This window comes from Cupressus sempervirens, chromosome 6, assembly GCF_028749045.1.
Source record: "Cupressus sempervirens isolate cs-2001-9-10 chromosome 6, ASM2874904v1, whole genome shotgun sequence".
Taxonomy (NCBI): Eukaryota; Viridiplantae; Streptophyta; class Pinopsida; order Cupressales; family Cupressaceae; genus Cupressus; species Cupressus sempervirens.
The window spans coordinates 35353459-35366276 of record NC_143123.1 but is presented as its reverse complement, the minus strand read 5'-3'; positions in this window follow the sequence as shown (position 1 = coordinate 35366276).

The window sequence follows — 12818 nt, the reverse complement described above, 5'->3', positions numbered from 1 at the left end:
TTGATGTATTTTTTAAATGTGTACATGTGCAGGTTCTATTGTTGTACAAGGAACATATTTGAAGCAAATAAAAGTACTTAAAAATGGGATTCATTTCATTGATTATCAACCTAACAATAAGGTATATCAATTTAGTAACCATGTTATTGCCACTAGTCTAACTCTTCATCCAGTCAAAGGACCTGGAATACGTAAGTGGAGGCTCCATATTGATGATCATGAGAAGATATTAAATGTTATCCAAGAATGAGTTGATCCACTTGATATGAGATAGAAACAACTCCTAATTTGAAATGTAACTCAAGAACATTTTGAAATTTGGTTCAAACTATTTGAAATTTGGTTGAACAATCATTTGATCAATTTGAAATTTGGTAGAATAACTAATTTTCTAAATTAAACTTTTACTCTTTCATTTTTAACTCGATGTCTTGAATTCAAATTATCATAAAGTAACTAATTATAGAAATTATGAACTTATATGTATGGGTGTACACTAATTACCTGACATGTGCACCTTGAGGGAAAGAAATTTGAACACCACTTGTCTTAAGGGAATGAAATTAGGAGTTTGTAAAATTAATTATATTGAACTTTCTATTTCACTTAACTTGTCAATTTTAGGACACATGTACACTTTCAATTTAACTAATTAGGACATGTGTTTTCAATTTCAGGACATGTGAGCTTTCAAGTTCAAATTGTGATTTGTTTAACTAAAGTTTGAACACGTACATGTTTTAAGTTGGACTTGAATTAGAACATTGGGCTTGAGGGGATAAAATTCTAGGATACATGTGTACAAATCAAAATTTCACTATGATTAAAATTTGAAATGTAACTCAAGAACAATTTGAAATTTGATTCAAACTATTTCAAATTTGGTTGAAAAATTATTTGATCAATTTTAAATTTGGTGTCCAATAACTAATTTTCTAAATTGAACTTTTACTCTTTCATTTTTAGTTCTCAATGTCTTGAATTCATTTAACTTTCTATTATATTGAACTTTCTATTTCACTTAACTTGTCAATTTTAGGACACATGTACGCTTTCAATTTAACTAATTAGGACATGTGCTTTCAATTTTAGGACATGTGAGCTTTCAATTTAACTAATTACCTAACATTTGAGTTTTCAATTTTAGGACATGTGAGCTTTCAATTTCAAATTGCAATTTTAAAAACTAAATTTTGAACATGTACATGTTTTAAGTTGGACTTGAATTAGAACATTGGGCTTAAGGGGATACAATTCTAGGATACATGTGTACAAATTAAAATTTCACTATGATTAAAATTTGAAATGTAACTCAAGAACAATTTGAAATTTGGTTCAAACTATTTCAAATTTGGTTGAACAATTATTTGATCAATTTGAAATTTGGTGTCCAATAACTAATTTTCTAAATTGAACTTTTACTCTTTCATTTTTAACTCAATGTCTTGAATTCATTTAACTTTCTATTATATTGAACTTTCTATTTCACTTAACTTGTCAATTTTAGAACACATGTACACTTTCAATTTAACTAATTAGGACGTGTGCTTTCAATTTTAGGACATGTGAGCTTCCGATTTAACTAATTACTTGACATGTGAGCTTTCAAGTTCAAATTGCAATTTGTTTAAACTAAATTTTGAACATGTACATGTTTTAAGTTGGACTTGAATTTTAGAACATTGGGCTTAAGGGGTTAAAATTCTACTATATGTACATACAAATTTAAAAGGGATGAGTTCTATAGATTTACTTGAGTTAGGAATTGTGTACAACTAATTGTCTAATACTTGAACATTTAATACATGATATATTACTAGACATTTAAATTACATGAACTATATATATAATCAATGTACATTAAACATGCATGTACATATCTAAATAAATTACTTACATATCTTAGATAGAAAAAAATTGTAATATACTAGATCTAGATCTATAATGTACATTAGATTCCACAAAATAATGTAACATGTATCAATTATCTCGAGAAAAAATAATAAAAACATGTATCTATCTAGAGATCTATTAGAAGATAACATCAAATATAAATAGTGTGCACACATGTAGAAATGTAGATCTAGGTGTACATGTATATCAAATCAAATATAAATATAACATGCATCATGTGTGTATATAAAGTGTCTATCTAATATATGAATGTCTATCTGGATGAAAGTCTACAACAAATCATCTAGATAAAAAAAACTATAGATCATCAGGTGTAGGACTATCATTGCCACGCCTCCTCACAACGTGGTCTAAAGACTAACTAGTATCAAGGTGCTCACTAGGATGTGCTGACCCCTATATATAAATTCAAGAGAAAGTGATATCAATACATACATACATTTAATCAAGAGAAAGTGATATTGAAATACATGTACACATAATCAAAAAATAAATAAACATTACCTATCCACTATTGACATCATCCAATGAGTCTCGATGACGTACATGATCTGGTATCAAAGTTGGAGTAAAAAGAGGCATGTCCGAGGCCTACATTGTACATGTGCATGTGCAACACATCAAATTAAAATTTCTCTACACGATTACATTTGAATCTATGTGCATGATACATACATGTGCAGACATGCACATGTCTAAATTAAATTAGTTTCAAATGATTGAAATTTTAACATGAACAAAAAAATTTACCTATGTAGATGGTGGCATCTGATAATACTCAGACTGCCTAGCATTGATCGTGTCCACTAATGCATCCAGATTTTGCTGTGTCACATCAAGGTCAATCTCTGTATCTACACGAGCCCCATGATTGGTGACTGGCACATGTGGACTATGTAGATGAGATGGCATAGAAGTAGAATCATCATGTGTCAACAAGTCCATCCATCCTATGGTCGACAAGCTCAAATCAACATCATCAAGGCCCACATCTGAACTCTGAGCCTGCACTGTAACACTGGCTGAAGGGTCTATGGTACGTATATGTCTCTCTGGAGCAAAAGAGTGGTCAGTAGATGGATCATGACCACTACGACCACCATGACCACTACCTGATCGATGAGAGGAATATGGCTGAGGATGTGTCCTAGTACTACCATGGACATGACCTCAAACATCTAATATGGGTATGCCAAGATGCTCTAATACAAATCTATATGTATCTAATAGATCCTCAGCTAGACCAATCATAGTATCTTGTGCCAACACTCTAGTGAGACCCTCTAAGCTAGCCACTAAAGGGATGCTTGCTACACTGTACAAGTCTCCTGAAGATGAAGCATAGGATTATGATCTAGAACACTGACGAGACATCAAATACTGACCAACCTCATCACTAGAAATAGATCTGACAACTACTGCAATCTCTCCAAATCCCCCACATAACTGAGTGCTACACATGGCCTCAATACCTAATGGACCTAACACAGGGGAAATAGCAGGTGCCCTCTCTCTGACAATTGATCTATGTGCCAGTGGGGGATGACCTGGCTACCTATCAGCCAGTCTACCACGCCCCTATCCTAAATGTCCTAGTAAATCTATGTAGTTCACCGACCTACGTAAGCGAACCTCTGCATAAAGCCATAAGGCAAAATAAAGTGGAATTTGGTCATTATTTGGATAATGACCATGGGCAGCAAGGAAGCATGGGTATATCAATGCAGCTATCTGTGGATCTATACACTTAAGGGGAGAATACCCCTTCACATACTTTTGTGAAAGATAATGAGGGAAACATTCCCTCTTTAGGACATCTTTGGGCACCAAGCCCTGCACCTCCTAGAGTGAAACACCAGAGGAGACCTCTCGTCTCTTATTGTCAAGGAAAGTCTGTATAGTATGTGTAGAATATGGGGTAGCGCCATGAATCTCATCTCAAATAAATGTCAGGCTACGTAAGATACTCTGGCATGTACCACTATAAACACTAGAGCATGTGCCACTAGTCAGGGATTCCTGAAGTCTATGAATCTCCTGGTTAGTGCGATCATAGAGCTCCTGAGGTGGGATAGATAGCTGATCACAGGGGACATGATGCTGCTTAGGGGAGATAGGCTGATGCTCAGGGCCTGGGATAGGCTACTCGGGCCTGGGTATGGGTTGTTGCTCAAGGCCCGAGATAGGCTGGTCGAGCCCTGTTATAGGCTGCTTGAGGGGGGCAGGCTGCTTGGGAGGGATAGAAGGTTGTTGATCAACCAAGTCAATGTATGTAGGTGCATGTATAATGTGTAAACCTGAAAATTTAAATTAAAATGTATGACATTTAATAAACTTGAAATTTATTTTAATATATGTATGTACAATTTGACAAAATTAAAAAACAAGTGTATCTAAATTGTTTTAATAAAATTAAACATGCATGCACATGTCTACATATATATAAAAGTCCTAAAACATAAATGAACATATACCTTAAAAGAAAACTAAATTTTAAAACACACATGTTGTTATATATAATGTTTGTAACTCAAGGACCTTTTAAGAACTACATATGTGCAAGTTATATTTCTATCTAAGTTAGATTGAATGTTCAAAGGTTTTAGACATATGTGTGCACATAAAGTTGTCAAGTGTAATTTAGGTCCACGAAGTAAATATGTGCATATATATGTATATATAGATATATGCATATATGTACATGATATGTATATTTGCACATATATCTATATCATGTGTGTGTGCATGTGCATATGTGTGCATATATATACACACACGTGCACATGATATGTGCAAATATACATATCATGAGACACACACACACACACACACACACACACACACACACACACACATATATATATAGACACACACACACTTTGTCTCTCTCTCTCTCTATGATAAAGTTTAGGTTTAGGGTTTTTAATTGAGGTTAAATGGTGTGGACCTTGTTTAAATCATGGTTAGCAAATTAGAGTTAAAAGTTGGAATAAAAATATAGTTAGGTTTGGGGATGGCTAGCGTAAGTGTTACTACTAATATTATGCTTTAGGGTCAAGGTCAAGTTTAACATCATGATTAAGGTTTGGGTTAGGTTAAATTGTATTTGTGATATAGTTAGTTTTAGAATTATTCTTAGATTAGAAATACTTTTTTTAGGAAATTATTGTTAGCGTAACTTTGGTTATGATTAAGATTGTAGTTAAGGTCATGGTTTATGGTTAAGGCTATAATAAAGGCTAGTGTTAGGATTCATATAATGCACCATGTAGGGTTAGATTCATGACTTTGATTAGGGATAGGGTTACGATTAATGTTTATATTATCTCTTAGCTAGGGAGAGAATTAGAATTTGGTTGGGTTGAGGTTTAGATATGGTTTGAAAATATTGTTTGAGGTTAAGGTTAGGGTTTACATCATGGTTGGTCACGAATAGGGTTTGGTTTAAAATGACATACCTAAGTTTTATGTTTGGGTTATGGCTAGAGTCAACACTAGGCTTTATAGTTGAGGTTTTACATCACATGGTAAGGGTTTGGATTAGTGATATATAGTTAATTTTAGCATCATCTTAGGTTAGAGAAATAATAATATTGGGGTTTTAAAAAATTAGGGTTAGCATTTCAATTATGATTAAAACTAGAGTAAAACTTATAGTTGAAGTTAGAATTAATGTTAGAGATTTTTTTAAAGGTCATGGAACTATGGCTAGTTTTAGAGTTTAGATTAGGTAAAATAGTTATAGTGTATTTAAATAAACTTTAAATTAAAAGATAATATTATATATTTAGATCTAATATGGATGAAAAAATTATCTTTAAAAATTATCTTGTTTGTGTATTTAGAGATTCACAATGACATTAGAGGCTTAAGCATGAATAGTAAAATAAAATATACAAAGAAACATATATAAAAAACAAAAAAATATACAAAAAAACATATATTCAAATACTAAAAACATATAAATTTTAACTAAAACAATAGAAGAAGGGGAAAAACAAATGTTTCATACCTTTTTCAGATGGTCAATAAGGCAGATTAGGGTTTCGATCGAAACTTAGGTCAAGTTTCGATTGAAGCTTTGAAACTACACAGAAACCCGTGTTCCAAGTTTTGATCAAAACTTTGGTATTTGGTTAGTTTCGATCAGAAGTAAGTTTCTATCGAAAGTATAGATTTTTGATCAAAACTTTTAAAATCAGTTTCAATCGAAACTTCTCAGATTATTTTTCACCCGTGCACATTTTTGGAGGAATTTCTTCCTCCAAAAAAGTGTAACCCACTATTGTGGGTTCACCCGACATTTGTGTAACATCAAAGACAACACACGATTAATCAATTGTATCTAACACTTTAATCATAAGTGGAAGCCCTAGATAAATTTTCGTGAGAAATGCTTCATGGCATCCCAAAATATGAGTAACCTTACCTCTCAGGCTGGCAACAGTGTTGAAGAACTAAAAATTTCTTTTCTAATAATTTATGCATTATCCAGAGACCTTCACATGCTAATTTAGGACAACTTTCCACTCCCTAGCTTCATTGATGGAGGGGATACCAAATAAGAAGGTGTCATCCAATTTTTTTTGAATATATTTAGGAGGACATAAGGATGCGCATCTAAAAGCTCTTAACCTTCCAACATTGTTCATGGAAAACAAATTTCTACCAAGGACCTCTACCACAATGATGGAAAGACATGGGGATATAGGGTCTAAATAAAATGAAGTGACTTAACTTTATTTATTTTCTATTTTCATTCCTTGAATAGTGGCTTCACTTTCTCCCTATTTTCATGCCCTGAATGGTAAATTCACTTCTTACCTATTTTCATTCCTTGAATAGAGATTATTAGTTTAAATTTAATTCACTAACTCCACCCCTTTTCTTTTATTTCTCTATGTTTTAGTTTTACATTCTTAAATCTTTTTCTCCCACTAACATCATATACATGTATAAGAATGTTTGTATATATATCTATATAGGATTATTATTTTTAGCTATTATTTTGCATTAAAATTTTATATTTATACATTCTTAATATATTATTATTAGTCATGTATTATAAGGATAGATGATATTATTTTAAATCCTATAGTCATCATCTATTATCTATCATTAGTGGGGCTCATGACAAAATCCTTTGAATAGGACAAGAAGATAGGAACATCATGATCAAAATCTATTATAACACTTTGACATTGGGGATTTACTAGGTTTCTATCAAATGTTATATGAAGATTTACTTGGATTAGAACTAATGTACCCAAACCACATTAACCATTTTTTGAGTTTTACTTTTAGTCACGAGTGAGAAAATGGGAGCAATATCCTATTGATTTTCCTTTAAGATCACCTCTTTGGCCACTTGGTTCTTAGTATTTTTTGGTAAACTCTCCTCCCCATCTTCCTTTATCTCCATCTCCTATTCCCCTCATTCAATCCTAGCTCTATACGATCCAACTTTCTTCAAAGAACTATTGCGGTTCCTCAAAGAAAGGGAAATTCCTTAGAGTCATTATCCCCAGTATCCATCCCATGATCTTCCCAATTGGAATTTCTTCTTATAAGGACACACAGTGTTTATGGTTGGGGATTTTTTTAATAAAAAATTTTAGATGGGGGACTTAGGAAAACATCCTCTTCCTCCTTGAAGTCCAAGACCCCAACCCATTTAATAAACTTCCCTTCCCAAACATCAACCTTTCCTTGTTTACTGCAATAATAGAGAGTGGTCATATAAATGTCCACAAAAATTAATAGGACACAATCTTGATATAAAATCTCCCTCTTATGATTTCCTTTATGAGCCCAAACTCTAGAATTTAGAACCAACACAAGATTAAAAGGGAAAGAAATGAAAGCCTCATATTGTAAATGGTTCATAATAACAAAATTCTACCCATAATCCTTTTATATATGCTATCAAAAGTAAAATGTTTAATTATGGGTTTAATTAAATTCCTTAAATTTTCTTAATTCAAGTTTAGGTTCCCAAAAAGAACTTTTTCACTTTCTCTAGAAACTTTGTCCCTTTATCCATTTTGGGGGACTTCATAGACCCATTGTTTGAAGTCTTTCCATCCTTTTAGAACTTCAACCCCTTTGATAAGTAGGAGATGATTTCCACAGCTAGTCAAATTGTGATGTGAATATTAGGATTTAACTGTGTGATTTTTGAGTCAAATTGTGAGCATCACCTAGATCCAATGAGTGCTAAGTGTTCCATTTATTCTCATGAGAGATGGATTCATGTTGAATCACTACTCATGAAACATGGGTCATCGAGTTTGACTCAAAAATCACACAGTTAAATCCTGATATTCACATCACAATTTGACTAGCTGTGGAAATCATCTCCTACTTATCAATTGATGAGCTTAAGGGGCTTCCTAATGAATGGTTCATAAGGCACAACACTTGGTGAAGGTTTTGCAAATGGGGTTGCAAGCTTTGGGTTTAACTGTGGAGGAAACTCCGTAGTTAAGCGCGCTCAGGCTGGAGTAGTACTGGGATGGGTGACCTCCCAGGAAGTCCCGGTGCTTCACCCCTGTGAGCATCACCTAGATCCAATGAGTGCTAAGTGTTCCATTTATTCTCATGAGAGATGGATTCATGTTGAATCACTACTCATGAAACATGGGTCATCGAGTTTGACTCAAAAATCACACAGTTAAATCCTGATATTCACATCACAATTTGACTAGCTGTGGAAATCATCTCCTACTTATCAATTGATGAGCTTAAGGGGCTTCCTAATGAATGGTTCATAAGGCACAACAATTGGTGAAGGTTTTGCAAATGGGGTTGCAAGCTTTGGGTTTAACTGTGGAGGAAACTCCGTAGTTAAGCGCGCTCAGGCTGGAGTAGTACTGGGATGGGTGACCTCCCGGGAAGTCCCGGTGCTTCACCCCTGTGAGCATCACCTAGATCCAATGAGTGCTAAGTGTTCCATTTATTCTCATGAGAGATGGATTCATGTTGAATCACTACTCATGAAACATGGCTTATCGAGTTTGACTCAAAAATCACACAATTAAATCCTGATATTCACATCACAATTTGACTAGCTGTGGAAATCATCTCCTACTTATCAATTGATGAGCTTAAGGGGCTGCCTAATGAATGGTTCATAAGGCACAACACTTGGTGAAGGTTTTGCAAATGGGGTTTCAAGCTTTGGGTTTAACTGTGGAGGAAACTCCGTAGTTAAGCGCACTCAGGCTGGAGTAGTACTGGGATGGGTGACCTCCCGGGAAGTCCCGGTGCTTCACCCCTGTGAGCATCACCTAGATCCAATGAGTGCTAAGTGTTCCATTTATTCTCATGAGAGATGGATTCATGTTGAATCACTACTCATGAAACATGGTTCATCGAGTTTGACTCAAAAATCACACAGTTAAATCCTGATATTCACATCACAATTTGACTAGCTGTGGAAATCATCTCCTACTTATCAATTGATGAGCTTAAGGGGCTTCCTAATGAATGGTTCATAAGGCACAACACTTGGTGAAGGTTTTGCAAATGGGGTTGCAAGCTTTGGGTTTAACTGTGGAGGAAACTCCGTAGTTAAGCGCGCTCAGGCTGGAGTAGTACTGGGATGGGTAACCTCCCGGGAAGTCCCGGTGCTTCACCCCTGTGAGCATCACCTAGATCCAATGAGTGCTAAGTGTTCCATTTATTCTCATGAGAGATGGATTCATGTTGAATCACTACTCATGAAACATGGGTCATCGAGTTTGACTCAAAAATCACACAGTTAAATCCTGATATTCACATCACAATTTGACTAGCTGTGGAAATCATCTCCTACTTATCAATTGATGAGCTTAAGGGACTTCCTAATGAATGGTTCATAAGGCACAACACTTGGTGAAGGTTTTGTAAATGGGGTTGCAAGCTTTGGGTTTAACTGTGGAGGAAACTCCGTAGTTAAGCGCGCTCAGGCTGGAGTAGTACTGGGATGGGTGACCTCTCGGGAAGTCCCGGTGCTTCACCCCTGTGAGCATCACCTAGATCCAATGAGTGCTAAGTGTTCCATTTATTCTCATGAGAGATGGATTCATGTTGAATCACTACTCATGAAACATGGGTCATCGAGTTTGACTCAAAAATCACACAGTTAAATCCTGATATTCACATCACAATTTGACTAGCTGTGGAAATCATCTCCTACTTATCAATTGATGAGCTTAAGGGGCTTCCTAATGAATGGTTCATAAGGCACAACACTTGGTGAAGGTTTTGCAAATGGGGTTGCAAGCTTTGGGTTTAACTATGGAGGAAACTCCGTAGTTAAGCGCGCTTAGGCTGGAGTAGTACTGGGATGGGTGACCTCCCGGGAAGTCTCGGTGCTTCACCCCTGTGAGCATCACCTAGATCCAATGAGTGCTAAGTGTTCCATTTATTCTCATGAGAGATGGATTCATGTTGAATCACTACTCATGAAACATGGGTCATCGAGTTTGACTCAAAAATCACACAGTTAAATCCTGATATTCACATCACAATTTGACTAGCTGTGGAAATCATCTCCTACTTATCAATTGATGAGCTTAAGGGGCTTCCTAATGAATGGTTCATAAGGCACAACACTTGGTGAAGGTTTTGCAAATGGGGTTGCAAGCTTTGGGTTTAACTGTGGAGGAAACTCCGTAGTTAAGCGCGCTCAGGCTGGAGTAGTACTGGGATGGGTGACCTCCCGGGAAGTCCCGGTGCTTCACCCCTGTGAGCATCACCTAGATCCAATGAGTGCTAAGTGTTCCATTTATTCTCATGAGAGATGGATTCATGTTGAATCACTACTCATGAAACATGAGTCATCGAGTTTGACTCAAAAATCACACAGTTAAATCTTGATATTCACATCACAATTTGACTAGCTGTGGAAATCATCTCCTACTTATCAATTGATGAGCTTAAGGGGCTTCCTAATGAATGGTTCATAAGGCACAACACTTGGTGAAGGTTTTGCAAATGGGGTTGCAAGCTTTGGGTTTAACTATGGAGGAAACTCCGTAGTTAAGCGCGCTCAGGCTGGAGTAGTACTGGGAAGGGTGACCTCCCGAAAAGTCCCGGTGCTTCACCCCTGTGAGCATCACCTAGATCCAATGAGTGCTAAGTGTTCCATTTATTCTCATGAGAGATGGATTCATGTTGAATTACTACTCATGAAACATGGGTCATCGAATTTGACTCAAAAATCACACAGTTAAATCCTAATATTCACATCACAATTTGACTAGCTGTGGAAATCATCTCCTACTTATCAATTGATGAGCTTAAGGGGCTTCCTAATGAATGGTTCATAAGGCACAACACTTGGTGAAGGTTTTGCAAATGGGGTTGCAAGCTTTGGGTTTAACTGTGGAGGAAACTTCGTAGTTAAGCGCGCTCAGGCTGGAGTAGTATTGGGATGGGTGACCTCCCGGGAAGTCCCGGTGCTTCACCCCTGTGAGCATCACCTAGATCCAATGAGTGCTAAGTGTTCCATTTATTCTCATGAGAGATGGATTCATGTTGAATCACTACTCATGAAACATGGGTCATCGAGTTTGACTCAAAAATCACACAGTTAAATCCTGATATTCACATCACAATTTGACTAGCTGTGGAAATTATCTCCTACTTATCAATTGATGAGCTTAAGGGGCTTCCTAATGAATGGTTCATAAGGCACAACACTTGGTGAAGGTTTTGCAAATGGGGTTGCAAGCTTTGGGTTTAACTGTGGAGGAAACTCCGTAGTTAAGCGCGCTCAGGCTGGAGTAGTACTGGGATGGGTGACCTCCCGAGAAGTCCTGGTGCTTCAGCCCTGTGAGCATCACCTAGATCCAATGAGTGCTAAGTGTTCCATTTATTCTCATGAGAGATGGATTCATGTTGAATCACTACTCATGAAACATGGGTCATCGAGTTTGACTCAAAAATCACACAGTTAAATCCTGATATTCACATCACAATTCAACCCCTTTGTCAATAGATTAGTAAATGTCATAGCAAAATCTTCATTAATGATGGTTTCTCTGCAAACCAGAGTAATGGTACCATGGTTATAGCCTTGAATGAAATTATTGGCGGCTGAAATATTAGTTCCATGCAAATTTTCTATGTAACTCATGACCCCTCCTTTCTTCAATTCTACAAGACCTTTGGCCCCTTCTTCAAGTGATGAAAAGAGGAATATTAATTTCTCTTCAAATCTCCACCCATGTTCCTAGAGCTAAATTGATGCACATACCTGTTCTTAGTAATGCAAAATAGAAAATCGACCAAGAATGAAACATTGCATGACACCCAAAAAGTGCATGGTGGATTATTATTCTTAAAAGATCACTACCAAACTAGATGAATCACATCATTATGATAAAACGCAAAGAGATAATGTGTCCTAGCCATGATAGTTGATTTTTCCCATTTTGTGACTTCTTATCAAATCAAAGAAGATATTTAATATCTCCGCTTACCTTGCTTGCCCATATAATTACTTCATCAATGTTAATTCCTGTATTAGTGAGACCATGGGCACATTATTGGTTTCCCTAGATGAATGTACTATTTAACATTTTTCCAAAGTTTGCATAATATCTTTAGCTTCCCTTATAATATGACTTATAGACCAAGGTGTATTACATTCCTTTTTAAGGTATGCAATAAGATTGTTGAAAACCCCTCTATCCATACATTTATCCATTGTGCTGACTAAATATTTTAATAGGTATTAAATAAAAAGTCATGGAGCATTCTTATTGGTTATTTGAAAAAAGAAATGTATATACAAATTTTGGAATTTAACATTAAAATGAATGATTAGTTCAAGGGGTCTAATATTTGAATCAATGAGTGTCATAAGATAATTTACAATAGAAAATAATACTAATCATGAAAAGAGTCATTTATAT